The following is a 15,139-nucleotide window of genomic DNA, read 5'->3' as shown; positions in this document are numbered from 1 at the left end:
TAGAGTGACAGGACTGTCTAAGTTCTGTTCAGTTGGGTTGCTGCATACAGTAGTGCATCTGGAAAGAGTTTTCTCTTTGTTGTGCCCCGGGATTGCGGTCAGCCTCGAATTCCTGCAAATGTAACTAAAAAATGTTTGCATTATAGCCACAATATCCCACACAAATTATGCTTCTCTATTCATCTCAAGTACTGAAGAGATCCTGACCCCATCAGCAAAACCCAAGCCCAGATGGTGAGGGGTTCCGTTCTAATGAGAGCCACTCAGTCACCATAAACAAATGTCTCCTCAAACTTGCCACACTGTTTGTGGTATCTTTTTTTTCTGCTTCTCTAAAATGCCATTGTTTGCAGATTCAGCTCCAAGAAGCTTGTGTTGTTGAGCAATGCCCTCTAAATATTATTGTGAAGCTGGCCCATTCATTTGGGAGTGAAACTCACCCCTTGGCAGAAAGACACCACAAAGTCTACGCTCCACGTAAGTCTCAGTTAATCTCTCAAAATAGAGTTTAAGTATCATCTGAGTGGTGCATAGGCCGGATGCCTTTTATTGTTGTTTTTTTTTAAGGCTTTGATGTTACTGGGAAGAGTAGTCTAAGACCCCCATTTTTACACAAAGCCGTTTGGTGAGCATGTTAAGGAGCAGCACTCTAAAAAAAAACCCCTCATCTCCACAGTTGTCATCCTTGAAAAATTATCTTTTGGAAAAATTCCCTTTCTCTATAAAAATTATATACACTCTTGAGGTCACCTGGAAGATAAACATTAGTACAGAATCTCTTAGACCTGTCCAGACAGTATTTGTACTGATGTAAGCATTTCACTTCGGAATGTGATTTTTCCCCCAAAATAGTTATAATGGTAAATTCCCTAGTGTGGACACAGGTATACTGATATAAAGATGCTTTGTACCGCTATAGCATATGCCCCTTACCACTGGAGCAGATATGGGGGAGGTTGTACGACTTTAACTATACCAGTATAGTTAGAACAGTTGTTCCACCCATGTGCAGACGAGCTCTTGGACATGTTCTTTGGTATTGGAGACTACGCTAGCAACTTCCCCTCAATGGGGACATCGCCTTCACAGCTTCAAAGCGGAATACTGTCATCAATATTTTGTATGCTCTTTACATTTGTGTGTTTTGGAGGGAAAGGTACTATGCACCAAATCAAATGGCCAGAAGCCAGGCTGAACAACAGGGTGTGGCGTGCAATTCAGGAGCTCTGAAAATTAATGTCGCTGGAGTCAGAGAAATGACAGAATGCTTTAAAGGGCTATATTGTTCCATCCATTCTTAAGTAGGCCTCTCCACTGGATTTACATTTCTTCAGGAAAATAAATCATCTGAAGATTTTTTGAGACTAATCATATGTCCTCTGACTGTATTCAGGACTGTTCACCAGAGCAAGTAGCGCACCACTGCCAGACTATTTGGGCTATTGAAGCTATTTATAGATGTCAAGTATCAGAGGGGTAGCCATGTTAGTCTGGATCTGTAAAAGCAGCAAAGAATCCTGTGGCACCTAATAGACTAACAGATGTTTTGGAGCATGAGCTTTTGTGGGTGAATACCCACTTCCTCAGATGCATGTAGTGGAAATTTCCAGGGGCAGGTATATATATGCAAGCAAGCTAGAGATAACGAGGTTAGTTCAATCAGGGAGGATGAGGCCCTGTTCTAGCAGTTGAGGTGTGAAAAGCAAGGGAAGAGAAACTGGTTTTGTAATTGGCAAGCCATTCACAGTCTTTGTTTAATCCTGAGCTGATGGTGTCAAATTTGCAGATGAACTGAAGCTCAGCAGTTTCTCTTTGAAGTCTGGTCCTGAAGTATTTTTTGCTGCAGAATGGCCACCTTAAGGTCTGCTATAGTGTGGCCACCCTGACATTATCATCAAAGAGGCTGATAAAGGAGGTGCTGTTGTCATCATGAACAGGTCTGACTACCAAAAGGAGGCCGCCAGACAACTCTCCAATATCAAATTCTACAGGCTACTTCCCTCAGATCTCACTGAGGAATACATTAAGAAACTGCACCATCTACTCAGGACACTCCCTACACTAACACCGGAACAAATCAATATCCCCTTAGAGCCCCGACCAGGGTTATTCTATCTACTACCCAAGATCCACAAACCCTGAAATCCTGGACGCCCCATCATCTCGGGCATTGGCACTGTCACTGAAGGACTGTCTGGATATGTGGACTCTCTACTCAGACCCTATGCCACCAGCAGTCCCAACTATCTCCGTGACACCACTGATTTCCTGAGGAAACTACAATGCATTGGTGACCTTCCAGAAAACACCATCCTAGCCACCATGGATGTAGAGGCTCTCTATACAAACATCCCACACACAGATGGAATACAACCTGTCAGGAATAGTATCCCTGATGATGCCACAGCACAACTGGCTGCTGAGCTCTGTGCCTTTATCCTCACACACAACTATTTCAAATATAATGACAATATATATCTCCAGATCAGTGGCACCGCTATGGGCATCCACATGGCCCCACAGTATGCCAATACTTTTATGGCCGACCTGGAACAACACTTCCTCAGCTCTCATCCACTCATGCCCCTTCTCTACCTACGCTACATTGATGACATCTTCATCATCTGGACCCATGGGAAGGAGACTCTGGAAAAATTCCACTACGATTTCAACAGCTTCCACTCCACCATCAACCTCACCCTGGACCAATCTACCCGAGAGGTCCACTTCCTAAACACCACAGTGTAAATAAGTGATGGTCACATTAACACCACCCTATACCGAAAACCTACCAACCGCTATGCCTACCTTCATGCGTCCAGCTTCCATCCCGGGCACATCACACGATCCATTGTCTACAGCCAAGCACTGAGGTACAACCGCATCTGCTCTAACCCCTCAGACGGAGACCAATACCTACAAAATCTCCACCAAGCATTCTCAAAACTACAATACCCGCATGAGGAAATAAGGAAACAGATCAACAAAGCCAGATGTGTACCCAGAAGCCTCCTACTGCAAGACAAACCCAAGAAAGAAACCAACAGGACTCCACTGGCCATCACATACAGTCCCCAGCTAAAACCCCTCCAACGCATCATCAGGGATCTACAACCCATCCTGGACAGTGATCCCACACTTTAATAGGCCTTGGGTGGCAGGCCAGTCCTCACCCACAGACAACCTGCCAACCTGAAACATATTCTCACCAGTAACTGCACACCGCACCATAGTAACTCTAGCTCAGGAACCAATCCATGTAACAAACCTCAATGCTAACTCTGCCCACATATCTACACCAGCGACACCATCACAATACCTAACCAGATTAGCCACATCATCACCAGTTCATTCACCCGCACGTCCAGCAATGTAATATATGCCATCATATGCCAGCAATGTCCCTCTGCTATGTACATCAGCCAAACTGGACAGTCTCTACGGAAAAGGATAAATGGACACAAATCAGATATTAGGAATGGCAGTATACAAAAACCTGTAGGAAAACACTTTAGCCTCCCTGGCCACACTATAGCAGACCTTAAGGTGGCCATCCTGCAGCAAAAAAAACTTCAGGACCAGACTTCAAAGAGAAACTGCTGAGCTTCAGTTCATCTGCAAATTTGACACCATCAGCTCAGGATTAAACAAAGACTGTGAATGGCTTGCCAATTACAAAACCAGTTTCTCCTCCCTTGCTTTTCACACCTCAACTGCTAGAACAGGGCCTCATCCTCCCTGATTGAACTAACCTCGTTATCTCTAGCTTGCTTGCATATATATACCTGCCCCTGGAAATTCCACTACATGCATCTGACGAAGTGGATATTCACCCACAAAAGCTCATGCTCCAAAACATCTGTTAGTCTATAAGGTGCCACAGGATTCTTTGCTATTTATAGATGGTATGGTGCACCGGAAAGACACAGGAGGAGCAGAACGTGGGAAGGCCCCAGGCCGGCAGTTCCTCCGGTGCAGCTGTACTGCCCCCTGCCTTCCACGCAGCTGCGTCTCCTGAGTCCTTTCTGGGGTCTGTACAGCAGCTCCACTGGAGGACAAGGCGAGGCTAGGGACAGTACAGCTGCGCCAGAGGAGCTGCCGGCGTTGCCCCACGTTCTGCTCCTTTCGCTGCTGTAGTCCCTGGAAGAGCTTTGAACCATAGGGCTCTCCCGGGAATCCACAACTGCAAAAGAAGCAGAATGTGCAGCTCCTCCAGCGTGGCTGCTGTGCTGTCCCCAGCCCTTCCATACAGCTGCTTGCCTGAGTCTCCGGTCCAGGGTCTGTACACCAGGCCCGCTGGGGACAGCACTGGGGGCGGTACAGCCACAATGGACAAGCTGCACATTCTGCTCCTTTCACCACTGCAGTTTCCAGGACAGCGTCCCACGGTTCAGGGCTCTCCCAGGAACAGCAGCAGTGAAAGGAGCAGAACCCCACACCGGTAGCCCTCGGGTGTGGCTGTACCGCCCCCAGCCTCGCCCTCTGGTGGGGCTCCTGTACAGACCCCAGACAGGACTCAGGAGACACAGCTGTGTGGAAGGGTTGGGGGCAATACAGTCGTGCCAGAGAAGCTGCCGACCTGGGGCCACCCGGCATCCCCATGTTCTGCTCCTTTCGCCGCTGTGGTTCCAGAGATTCCTGAGGTTGAGAAGTCTCTGGCACAGTGGAAGGAGGACAGAGACCCCTCTCCTCTCCCCACCAGGTAACGTGGGATCGATCATGGAGGGGGAGGAGGAGAGCACAGGGTCCAGGCTGGGGGTGGAGCAAGGTCATGTGAGGAGTCACGTGGGGGCTACGTGCCCCCCCCCTTAACCTGGTATAACGTACCAGTAAGAAATGAATTCTACTTGCATCACAGTAGTCTGGCCATATGTAGGCAATTTTTGTGATGTATGGAGCTTTAAGAACTGTGGTGACTATGTGTCATTACTTCAACTTTAAAGTTTTATACATTCCGTCCATCATAGGTGCTTATATAGCGTCCCCCATCACTGCAGTATCTGATCACCTCACAATTTTCAATGTATTTACCTCATATCACTCTGGCGAGGTGAGGTATATGCTATTATTTCCATTTTACTGAGGAGGAATGGAGGCACAGCAAAGCCAAGTGATTTGCCCAAGATCATAGGACCTGTGGCAGAGCACAAAATTCAATTCAGAGCTCCCAAGGCCTAGGCTAGTGCCCTGACTACATCATTTCCCTGTGTAGCGGGATGCAGAATTCAAAACATTTAGAAGTAATTGCAGCTGGATCTGGGTTGGAGACAGACCCCAAGGATTTAGTGAAGGCTGAATGTAGCTGGTAAATAAGGCCACACTCAGTGATTTATTTTTATTTTATCTTGTTGTTCCGATGTAGGCAATCACTGCAGTTAATTAGAATTAGTTAGTTAATTTAAAAAGGAATATTTGCCATACTAAATTATTGACGACATGAAAAAGTCATTCTCAAGAAGGATGGGAAACAAACGTTTTAATATACTAACACAGATTCACCAAACTGATGGCTTCTGAAAGGCCATAGAATTAGCAGAGAGAATCTTTCTTAGTAGATATTCCCATTACTGCAAAAGAACCATCAAACCTAAGAAAGAATCTGTATTAGCTAAAGTAATGCAATATATTCTACTTGGCCAAATCATATAGAGTCTGATTTTCAGAAGTGCTGAGCTCCCAAAACTTTATTAGGAGTCCCTGGTTACTGTGGGAGCTCACAGTTTCTGGAAATCAGACCCAAACCAGATGAAAAATATCATCCCTATACCTAGAAAAATGGAATTTTCAGTGTAGAATGATTGGTTACTGTAGCTTACCGGGACAGAAATACCAAGGAGTTGATATGTAGGATGCTGAGAGAATTACACTAATATCACTAAAGCACAGTGAAAAATGAAATGTGCAGATAAAAGTCTTTTGGTGGCCAGACTCAGACAAAGTCAATGTGAACTCTGTAATAATCACCAAAGCAAGCCACAAATTGATTCACATCATCGATAGACGTGGGAGATGCTAAGGCTTGGCAAAGACTACACATTGATTTTGCAGAGAAGAATGAGAAAATGTATTTAACAGTGGATGATGTTTATTGCAAGTGGACAGAAGTGATACATATAATAAACACTTCAGTCTGCTGTTCAGAGTTTGTTTTTGAGGGATTTCAGATTTACCTAAATTGAAATTTCCTAAATTGAGTGAAACATACGTGAGGTCAGCTGTGTCAGCAGGATACTTTGTGCAGCTACTTGAAGGGAATTAGAAATACATGAAGCTAGAATACTGTAATATTGTACTGCAAACTTTGATTGCTTAAGTCAATACTGCAGGACACAACACTGAAAAACTCCAGCAGCTATTTCTTAAATGTCACTTACAAATCCAATTCAACTTGATTAGACCAGACATCGCAAAAGAACTAGATGAAATACAGCACAGAGTTAGGAAACCCACAACATAAAACTCAAGAATTTTATGCCTAAATCAAAGGGCATTGGTATGAAATTACAGGGGAGAAAGGAAATGGGGAATAGTAATTGTTAAGAAAAGAATGAGGAACTGTGACATACATGGTTGATGTAAATTGAGAAATAAAGAACAGAAACCTCATCCAAAGCCACTGTAGACAATGAAAGTCTTTCCACTGACTTCCATTGACTTTGGCTCAAACTTATATTAGCCAGTTGTTATTAAATGGTTCAGAAAGTAGAAAGGGAATATAAATTGACAGGTAATGTCTAAGAAGGATTTTTTATTGTTTTTTTCCGATGACAACATAGTAACTATGATAATGTAGAAATTTAATTTAAATGTGAAAGTGTCACTGTCCCTCCTCACAGACAAAATTGAATCAAAGACCTGACAGAAGAGTGGTATGTGGCACTTTCAAAAGTGTGGTGACTGTGTGTGATTACAGTGCCTTTAAAATCTGAAACATTCTGGGATGCAGAGTTCAAAAATCTTTATGGTTAGAAGCCACTACAGCTGACATTGGACTGGAGACCAGAGCATACAGTGGGCTGGATATATCTTGTAAATAAGGACCCACTAAGTCAACTGAGCTCATTTTTTCACTTTATTTTTCTTATTTCTATTCTGAACCAATTAGTCATCATAGTTAAATAAAAATGGCATATTCCTTTTCAGTGGGCAAATTTTGTTTTACAGGTACTTCATTTAAGGTTTGATTGAACAGCTTCCAAAGAGCTCATATTGCATATATTTATTCTGAACTGTTATATGATCGATGGACATACATTTCTGCCTTTGCACAATAGCCATGTTATAGCAGAAGAAATACAGAATAAACCAAAAACTTCTATAACAACAAGTGTTTTGGGATGCATTGCCACTGCACTTGAGAAAAAAACCCTTCTGTTTCATACAAATAAAGGGTCCCAAAAAAATCTGTAAGACAAATAAGATTCTGATACAAGAAAGAGAAAGCACCTGAGTATTTTTCATAAAAAGTGGGAACTCTGTAGTCTAATTTCAAAGTGCTGCTTGCACTCTCCCAGGTTCAGACTGCAGGTATAATTGGTCTTAATCAATGCAGCAAATAGTACAAACAGAGGGGTTTGCAACTGCTGTTATATGATGTTTTGCTAACCAAAAGCAGAGTGAAAAAGGTGCATAGAGAAAATAATTGCACATTCTCCCCACACCACCACATTCTCAGTTGCTTTCTTAATCTCAGATCCAGTGACCCCACAGAACAACCGATTACAACCAAGATGGTGGCATTTTTGGAGCTTTCATCCTCCATTTGGCTGTGATCCATTGGCCTTAGGAGAGGAGATAAGAATTTACATTTCTTATCAGTCACCAGATGGCTTTTAAAACCAGAGGCTGTCTGCTAGAACTTAAGTTAATGAACAAAAGTGCTTTTATGAAATACTATGTATAGTCAGATGTGGCTCTGGTTATTCAAGACAGTGGAAGAGAATATATCCCACAGTATTTAAACAACTTAATCTAGCAATTGTATAACATTTATGACTCATTTTCCATAAGCACTGTAAGTACATGAACAAAAATGGATTTAAGTACAGTATTTGTAAAGCTCCTGGAATTGTGCAGAGTTTAGGTTTAAATAGAATTTTAGTGCTTTGCAGTGGATGTTGATACAGAATTTTATGACTGCAAAATGTTTTTAAAGAGAATTAAAGCCAATAGTTTATTATATCTCTTTTTCACATAAAATATCCTGAATGTATTTTTTATAAGCACTAAAAAGATGTGCAATACCTGTTTCTGGAAGACAATACCACAAATCTTGTAGTTAAGTAATAAATCTACAAAAATGTCTCATTTTGTAGAAATAATAAGTATTGTATTAGCAATATAAAACAGGACAAAACCCTAGCAACAATTGGTGCTGTACTGAAGGCCAACAGAATGAATGAAAGAAAGAATAACAGAAATTTTCTGATGCAGTTCCCTCCAGACAGTGTTGGTGAAATTTGTTAAGACCATATGTTAGTCATATTGAGGGAGGCATGGTTTGATTTTATGAATTCTGGAATTCTCCCAGCAAACTTTCAAACTCTGATGTCTCTCAAATTTGTTGAGCTGCTCATGCAGACTGTGGGTGGAGGTTAAAGGAAAAGTAGAGGAACTGATAGCAGAAATAAAAGTTGCTTTACATTAAGTTTGCAATCACGTTCTATTAGAAACCCTACTGTTACCTCCTTTATAAGAGTGGCAAATAAAATTGCCTTAGCAAGGAAGCTACTAGACGTACTCTGAAAGCAAAGCATAATTTTTCTGTGAAGTTTGAAGCTTAGTCAAACTCTTTTTGGATTCTGGTTATTACCCTGATTTTAAATTGTGGTCTCTGTCTCTCAAGCCAAAAAAAAGGGCTTGCAACTACACCTTCAAACTTTCCATATACTTACATTTCCTTAAAATGTGAGTATAAACTAGATTGGAAACCAAGTTGCAACTAAACACAAGTTATTCATGATTATTTCATTTACTTGTAACAGTTACAGACTTCCCTTATCAGTTTGCTCTCTAATGGCTAGCTGTATCTCAAAAAGAGAACATAGGCTTCTTCCACTCTCTACCCATGTAATAGAGGTTTCCCCTTAGCTTATGTAGAGACCTATGTGGTTTTAGACTGTAGTGGTGGGATTCTGGAATTCCAAGGACAAAATAAAACGGAAAAAAGTAGCCTCCATGCCTGCAGATCTTCCATATGCCAGCAGCCACTGAGCCTGGTTCTGCATGGACTACACTTCTGATTTAAGCTTCTGAAATCTGTACACATTTTCAAATTAGATTAAGACTAAAAAGTATGTGTAAAAGTAGGAAAAATAAACACATTTTTCCTTTACTACTGAAAGATATTCAACTAACAAATGCTTTATATGGTGAAAACCAAATGTATCAAAAAGCATTTTTAATCATCCTTTATTGGTATTTCTTTGAACATTTTTGCATCAAAACACTCCAGGTCAAGAACTATTGTGCAATAATTCATGCCTAAACACTGCAATAGTGTTTGGCTTTCAGCTCTGTGCTGAATAGCACATCAGGAAATATGGCTCATAATTCACTTCTTGTTGCTGAATTTACTTCCATATCATGGTAACAACTTTTTGCATCAGCAAATGTGATCCCAATAAAATGACACAAAATGTTACAACCATTTCTATTATATGCATAGAAAGATGGTAAGATAATAATATTCCTATCATTAAACTACAGAAAAAAATTCCAAAAGTAAATGCTGATTGAGCGAGGTTAACTTATCTTGTGCATTCTATGCTACTGTATATGTTAATAAAGTTATGTGTGTTCTTTACATTCAGTAATGGGAAAAGGAATAGAAAATATGACATGCATACAGCGTGGTTGCACTAATGTTGCCAGAGCAACCCAAATCTGGGGAATTTCCTGACTTTTGAGCACTTGAGCTCACAACCTTATCATTGTATTCCCTACTCCAGCCCTTCATCTCTCCCCAATTCATCACCTAGAGTTTTTTCTCTCTGCCGTTGAAATAGAGAAAATCTGGAGGTAATCAGTTTCCACATCTTGCATAACAGCCATAACTTCTTGCTTCATTGTTATTTGGTGGTTCAGTTTGCACACCTGCACTGCCTTTTCCTACAGAGCTTTCACATTTTTTTCTTTGCAGCTAGTCTCCTTACACAGCTATTGTATCAAGCTTTACTGACAGAACCTGTCCATCCTTTGAATCAGTAATTGCACAAGTAGGATCCAATCCTGCAGCCCTTTATCGAATAAAGCTGGCGGAAGAGGCCATTAACTAGTTTCCCGTGCATATGCAGAGTATCTGTATTTAAGACTCAAATCCTGGGGAGCAGCACGTAGCCTGAGAACCAAGCTGTGCACTGCTTTGCTACGCCAGGGGTGGGGGAAGGCATTCTTTCCCAGTAGGGAGTAGGAATCTGCTCCACAGCCATTACTTCAGCAACCTTCACTGTCCCAACCTCCTACGCAGAGAAAAGAATGGGAAGATACTTTTAGCAGTGGATCTTCTCTCCACCCGGACACACCACTGACATATCCAAGTCCCACTTGCCTCTGTGCATGGATGTGCAGGGAACCCTCCTACAGCTGAGCACATCATGGAGATGGTGTGCATCACTCTCCACAACCTTGCCCTAGTGCCATTATGGGAGGCAACCCCAGATCTGTAAAGGCAGGACTTGCCCTGAGGTGCACAACTGTTGTCCTAAGGAAACATTCTATTGGACAGGCTCTATATGCAAGTTTCAACCTATTATATTTTTGTTAGGTGTTAAACCATTTCATTTTAAAACATGCAAAAAGCACTTCATCAGTGGAGACTATGGTCTATACCAGGCTTCAAGCTTCAGGCTATTTTGCTATAGTCCTGGCTAAAGTGTGGTTAGGATATCTTCACATGAAAGCAAGAATATATTTTCACCCTCCCCACAGTCCAAAATGGCTGAAGAGATACTGCTCAATTTTTTTTTAATTCAGCTTAGAGCAGACACGATACCTGGACAATTCCAGTGCAAAAGACGAAAGTTCCAGAAAGTTATGAACATGTGAAAACAGACAGTTGTAAGTGAAGTTGTTTTGCAATGTTAAGCTTTATAGAGTACATGAGGGTGTGTGGAGTGGGGAGTCAGACGAGGATTTTGTCTTTAATCCTGCATGTGGGGAGACCCCTGCCCTGACTTCAGTGGGGCTCTGCACAGAATTAGTTTCAGAATCAGGGCCAGAATCCTTATAACATCCAACATATGTTCTTGTAGGCTTGGGACCTCTGCTGGCATTCATGCGGTATGGCTATTATCCATGACCAATCAAGTTATGAGGGCTATTCCAAATGTGTGGCTAATTTTACTTTATATGATTATGCTCCATCACATGTTACGTTTAAGTACTAATTTAGAGAGAAGTATTTATATTCTTCTGAATATTTTAATGGTGTTTTATTTTCATATTCCTGTGCCTGTAAAACAAGCTTCCATATTTAAAGCCTGGGAGTGCCAGAATATAAGTGAATCTATTTTTGATCTTTTTATACATTTTAAAAATTGCTTTTCTGTATACCATTGGCTTGATTTTAAACATCAGTATCTCATGAAACACCAACCAACAAATGCTAAATAGTCACGGAGCGTGTCACTCACCGGACTGGTGCCTCCTCCGGGTTGCTCTGGGGATTAGCTTGAGGTCGACACCCCTGTCTGCAGTCTATACACCATCACTCCTTCTCTGCAGTCTACCAGCAGCCCTTCTCACAGCATCAGGATCCTCAGTGTCCTCTTCGAGGCTCAGTCCTGTGGCCACTTCACTTTCTGTGTTTCCTCCTTCTGGGGGAGGTTTAGCTCCTCAGTAGTCCAGCCACTTCTGCAGTGGAGATTGGGAGCCTTTCTTCTTTCGTCTTTAAATAAGGAAAAGCTGACTCACTAAACCCCAAAATATCACTGAGAGAGCAGAGAGAAAGAAAAGCCAATGAGGAAAACACTGAGGACAATCTGAGCTAGCTGCACTTCAGAAGCTAAAAGAAAGTGGAGAGCTTGGTGCATCTTTGGTGGCTAGAAGGAGGGAAATGGCTGTTGGATCACTCCCCCTTTTATACCCTCAGATTCCTCTACAAAGAGAGGTTAAGGGATGGACAAGTATCCCCATCAGATGTTGCTTTTTAAGAGATTTCATGGCTCAATGCCAGGGCGTGCCAATTCCATAAGCTGAAAATGCAGAGGCAACACTCTCAAACAACAACATTATTAGAACCCTCCCATTGGGGGCAACTCCACTCTCTACCCTGTACCTCATGTACTATGACTATATTGATTGCATACGATACATGTACACACACACACACACACACACACACTGTACATACATATAGTAGCTATGTGTGTAATACACACAAGGTAATACTCCTTAAAGAATTACCAAAGTACAAAGATTGCTAAACTGGGGGGGGTTGGGTAATTTTAGTAGTACAAGAATAACTTTCTGGAATCTGAACAAATAAAGGGACGGCTTTTCTGCCCCATCCTCATGCACGTTCGAACCTGAACACATCTGCCACCCCAGTTTTTCTTTAAAAAAACCTGTTTTAAATCCTGCAGGTGTGACTCATGGGGATAGAACATCTGTGATTCACAGGAGAAAATGGAGAGGAATATATGCAAAGCTAGCAGATGATATCAGCTGCTAGCATGTAACAACCATTGCACTGCTTTGCAAAGCTTCACAAATTCACAAATTATAAATATGCAGCTTAGAGACCGGTAAATTTTTCCAGCTGCATATTCCTAGCTTTTTCAATCTAATCTGGACATTTGCTAACTGCACATACTGTTTTCTAGACATTGAGAATTATTCTACAGTCCACCAGCATGTTCTTCATTTACTGTTTGATATGATCTCCAAACCAGAGAGAATTCTTTGGTATTTAGACAAGAGAGTGCCAATAGTCTTCCTTATCAAAAATTTTTTTTAATTAAACTTAAAAAGATTAACAAGCTTTGATAGTGTTACCTATATTGTAAAACAAACTGTAAATTACTGTACAAGAGCCAAAAATGGGCTGTTGGTTACACCCAGCAATCTTTTAGCATATTCAACACTTCTAACTCAGCCAAAAATCATGTTGGTGTCAATGGGACAGAGCCTGAAGCCCTTCCTTGGGCAAAATGGCTATTAATTTTATTGTGTTCTGCTTGAAGAATGCTGCAAAATGTCCTCATGTATCTCTCATTAAGTGATATGCCCAACATTTAGACCCCTAAACAAAATGATCTGATCTTCAGAAGTACTGAGTACCCACAACTGCCACTGAAGTTAATGTTAAGCACTTTTTGAAAAATCTGGTCACTTTTATTTAGGTTTCCACGTTTTAGTGTTAGGATGAGATTATCAAAATAACCTAACTGATTTAAGAGTACAAGTTCCACTGAAAGTCAGTGGGATTTGTGCCTCTATAGCACTTAATTGCTTTGGAAAATCCCACCCTTAAACATTTAACTTTAGATCCTCATTTTTTAAGTGCTTGGCCTATAATAACCTACAGTGATAAACATTTAAAAAGTCAACAGTGGCCTCCAGGATACCACAATTATTCTTTTTTTATATATAGATATAAAATTAAGGAATATTGCAGTGCCCAAAATATTACAGTGTGATAACTTCTGGTAACTGCTGGTAAATGATGAGTTTTTGATGGTAACCATTACATCAATAATCAGACTTTCAGAACTGATTGTGTATATTTCATGCCCTGTAGAGTGCTGCTGTAAATATATTAGACATTAATATTTAATCCTCAGTTTCTTTTTTTCCTCGCAACTTAAGTAATAGAAAATATACAAATGATGTTGAAAACCTGAAAACCTAACTTCCAGTAACTTTATATCTGTAACAGAACTGAGTATCTAGGAAATAATCCTAATTTAAAAAGATATATTAAAAGATTGTCGTTTAAAAAAAATCTTTTCTGTAAGTGGATGTAATTCTACTGGAGCCAGATGAACTTGGCCTTTAAAGCACTACATGGTTAATTATCTATTTTCTTAGCTCCTATTTTATCATTTTATCGAATTCAGGAAAAAGTGTCTTGCAATTATTATGCATGAAGGCCAAAGCTCCTTTTTTGTAGTAAAATAGCAAATCTTAGTTTTTTTCTGCACCAAACTGTATTAACCACCCTACTTCTGAATTATGCATAATCTTTGGACAGGATGATATCAAGGAAGCCTACAAGAATTATACTGCTAAGTGGTCCCACTGAAGAGAGAAAAGACACCCTTCGGGAAAGATGAAGGGAACTGCAGTACCATGTGCTTCAGTTTCTGTAGTAGCTAGCCACAAAATACAAAAGTGTTCAGCAAGCTTTCCCAGCCCTTTTTATCTGAATACAGCCACATCTCTCCATTCTTTGCAAATTATGCACAGATTCTTAGGCTTAGGCAGCCATTGATGTGGTAAAATATAAATGACTCAAAGTGCTGATTTCAGGTGGCAGAAAATGCCTGCTACTGAAAGTTGACTAATTTACCATCAATTTTCTGTAATAAATTGAATTCTGCTGCTTCTCTGTGGTAGCATACATAGTACTTTGACTTTAGCTTAACTCTTAACATATTTCTTCAGATGACACCTCCTGTTGGGGAATCTGTGGATCTTCTGCACACATCCATTTGGTAATGGAATTTGGCAACGTAGCATATGAGGACCATTGGGGCTATTCACATGCTTAAAGTTATGCCTGTGATTAAGTAGTTTTCTGCATCCAGGCTAGAATGCTCAGAATAGGTAGTTTAATGGAATTCAGTGGAATTATCCATGTGACTAACTGTTCCCTCATGTGAATAAGGGGTTTGCAATAGTGCACAAAGTACTATAATTACAATGTAACACTGACATGTAATATGAATCCCAAAATATATCAATGTTGCTTCATGAAAAATCAATAGTAACAGATAACTTTTATAATGTCAATAGGGATAGTGTTATACATTTGTTTTAATGTGGTGAACTAATTCAAACTATTCTGAGAAGGCATACATGCTCCGACAGTTCTGATGCTACTCCATCTTTGTGTTTATTTAAAACTACATTCATTCTGCTTTAAGTTTAGGAAGTTTTAAGGGCTTGTCTGCATGGTGCAGCAGTGTGCCTAGAG

This window comes from Gopherus flavomarginatus, chromosome 3 (genome assembly GCF_025201925.1).
Source record: "Gopherus flavomarginatus isolate rGopFla2 chromosome 3, rGopFla2.mat.asm, whole genome shotgun sequence".
Classification (NCBI taxonomy): domain Eukaryota; kingdom Metazoa; phylum Chordata; order Testudines; family Testudinidae; genus Gopherus; species Gopherus flavomarginatus.
This window is presented reverse-complemented; position numbering follows the sequence as displayed.